General features: G+C 26.2%; 1 pseudogene; it reads right to left on the reverse strand.

The window, feature by feature from the left end:
- Positions 1-2,730, reverse strand: part of LOC108694241 — a 6,378-nt pseudogene extending 3,648 nt beyond the window's left edge.
- Positions 2,731-3,379: the final 649 nt, after the last annotated feature.

The following is a 3,379-nucleotide window of genomic DNA, read 5'->3' on the forward strand; positions in this document are numbered from 1 at the left end:
TTTTCGCCGGCAGACGCAGAGTCTCGCGAGACTCGCAAATTTATAGAATTGTTTATTTTTTTCAAGAAAAAAATGGATAAATGGATATTTGTTTCTATGATAAATATGTATTTTTATTTCACCTTTCTACATATTTGAAGTAATTTACTACTTATCATAATAAAAAAAACCACTTTTTGAACATTTTAAAACACTATCATTCTTTGGTCTCATTTGATCCTGCATCCGCTGTGCATGCAAGTTGATATTGTTTAATGCCCACTGGATTAATTACATTACAATATCGATACACAAATGCAATACATAACACTATAGCGAGCGATATGTAATTTTTGCAATGTTTGTGCATATCGATATTTTGAATTAAAGAAAATTATATTATATTTTATTTTATTTTATATTATTCATTGATGGAGATAAAATTCTATGTAGTTGTGAATTTATATTCATTTATTATTAAGAATATTTAGTATAATTTTGTAATACCATATATTGCATTCAACGTGTATTCACTAATAAATGATGATAAATCTTTTACAACTGTGCCTTCTGCATTTTTCAAGGATTTTATCATGTTTTTGCTTTCTTTCTCGAAAATCTCAACAAATTGATTTAGTATATCAAAATGAAATGTAGGAATTAATATCTTTCGCTGTAACTGCCACTTGGTGCCTAAAACATGAACAATACAATGTACAATTATGAAATGGCGATTCGAAAGCATTGGAATAAAGTGCGATAAAGTGCAATCTTTTAATTTAATTTTAAATTAAATTTATTTATATTACAAATTTATTTTATTATGAAAACAATATAATGAAAACTTGGTACTCAAAACGAAACTTAGTAATGAAACATGCATTCTTATTTGTATTATTACCTTCATTAATGAGAATACTAGTTCCGAGCCAAGGTTTGATATTATCATAAAAAAAACTCTTTTTTATATGTTTCTTAATATTGTCTAAAATTGGGGGGGGGGGTTGCTTAATATTGTCTAAAAATTGAATTGATTTCGAAAATATTTTAAATATTCAATCATTTTTAACAATCATTTTACGAGCAAATAATAGTGTAAGTAAGGCTCTGAGAATAAATCAAACGAAACAAGAAATACAGCCAGTATGAACTGACACAAATATCGATGTATAATATTTAAATATTTAATAGTAATAGGATCATATATGTGAAAAATACAACCTATAGGAAATAAATGCCTTAACAGTCTAGCTAGTCTTAAGTGCTTGTATAATTTTGTGTGAATTTATATATGTAGTTCTTTAAAATGCGCATTTTTTTTAAATCAAACTAGTAATATCACGAGTTAAACTCACGAGTGGACTAACAATTTAATAATTTATTGCTCTTACGTATCTTAAAACGATCCTAATAATGCTGAATGACATATTACAATCCTAAATAATTCTTATTGTGAAAAATATTATTTTCGAACTCGGATTTCTAGCATTTCCTGCGAGCATCTAGATATTTATTAGTAATATTACATAGGTATAATGTTCTGCTAATAAATATTTAGATGTTTCAATCATAGTTCGGGTCGTTGTGTAATTAGAATAAAAAAAAATTATTAATATAATTAGAAAAAGTAAGCATCAAATATGAATAGTTATCACTGAAGTCTATTAAAATGTGTGCTTAAAAAAATAGAACGAATAGATAGATAATTTGAAAATCTAAAAAAATAACAATCGCGAAGGATACAGATCATTCAGTTAAAAATAAACTTAAAGTCATGAATGTGGCTTATATGCCAGTTTAATCTTTTTTGTTATCGTAGTCTATATTTCTTATTCCGTCTGATTTTTATGAGTAAATATAGTTTGGCAAAATAAAAGAAAAGAAAATTATCTTATTTGCTAATACATATAGTAAGAATAATAAGAAGAAAATAAAATTTTGTTCATATTTCATTACCTTTAAATCATCCGGATGACGGATGGATACAATGGGTACAAAGAATGCCCAAATTATGCCAATGGGATAGAAATTCCTTAGAAATTTATTAGAAAGAGTAATTATCTTCCACAGTATTTCTAAAAAATTATATATATATAGACATTAATAAAAATTGATTAAAAAATTTAAATATAAGAAATATGATATGTTTAATATATTCTATTATTTCTCAATAAAGTTTAGAAACCGAGAAATAAATAGTATGTAGATAATAATTATCAAGATTAAATAATTCTCAATTAATTAACAAATGTTTCTTAACGTTGATGGAAATAATTAAATAATACTGTTTCTTAAAGTGGAATTTACAAATATTATATTTTCGTACAAAGGTAAACATTAATTTGCTCAAGAATTATACATTATTTACTGAGAGTATATTGGATGCCACTGTAAATATTATTTTAATTATTATAATCGTTTCTGGATAAATCGAGTAACACAATTATGATTTTCAATGTTCACCGAAGATTAAAACGGATTAATAATTAATTTAATTGAATGATACACCGTCAAATTTTGAATCACAGATATGTAAAACATTTTAATTAAAATAAAATTTTATTTAAATATATAAAACATTTTAACTGACCTCGTGAACCAAATAATACGTATACACTTCCAAAAATTGGATAATGGTCCTGGTAGGTTAATGAATTGTCCGATTTTTCCATAATAGTTACATAATAGTTACACATAATAGTTACATACCAATATAAAGACACAGATTGATAACAATACAATAACAAACATTATTGATCAACTAACCAAATTGGTTAATATTAGAAGCTAAAAAATATAAGAAGCTAAACTCCTAAAGAATCCCCAATTCCAATATCTAATTTTTTAATATATTTTTAAATATATGTAGTTTTGCATATCAACTACTCAAATATTTTAAGCGAAATGAAACAGCTCACAATATTTTAACAAGTATATATAGCTTGTTCTCGAGGGAGAAATCTGTCCCAATCGTGCTTTAGCGATTGTACAGCACAACGTACGATATTAACCGCGATATATGTACGACAAAGAAACCACGACAATACAGCGGAAATGATGCATCACAGACAGCGAATGAATGATTCAGAGTCAGTTGATTCGAACCAGCCTGCGATATCATTGCTTAATGCAAAAAAGCGCGATAAATAATATCGATGTCATCTCCGCTGATGTTTCCGTTTCTTTCCATGCGCGACATATAACTTAAAACGATGATACTGGTAATGGCACTTTATCATATTATTTTCGTAATGTATTTTGATACATTGAGAAAATTTTCTGAACATGATCGAAGATTCTGATCGATCAGAATTTTAATCTCAATTAGAATTACAATATAAACAATCAGAAATTCTGATTTGTTCATTTTCAATTAAGAATTTCAATTACCAGGTGTATA

Source organism: Atta colombica, unplaced genomic scaffold, assembly GCF_001594045.1.
Source record: "Atta colombica isolate Treedump-2 unplaced genomic scaffold, Acol1.0 scaffold12, whole genome shotgun sequence".
In the NCBI taxonomy this organism is placed as follows: domain Eukaryota; kingdom Metazoa; phylum Arthropoda; class Insecta; order Hymenoptera; family Formicidae; genus Atta; species Atta colombica.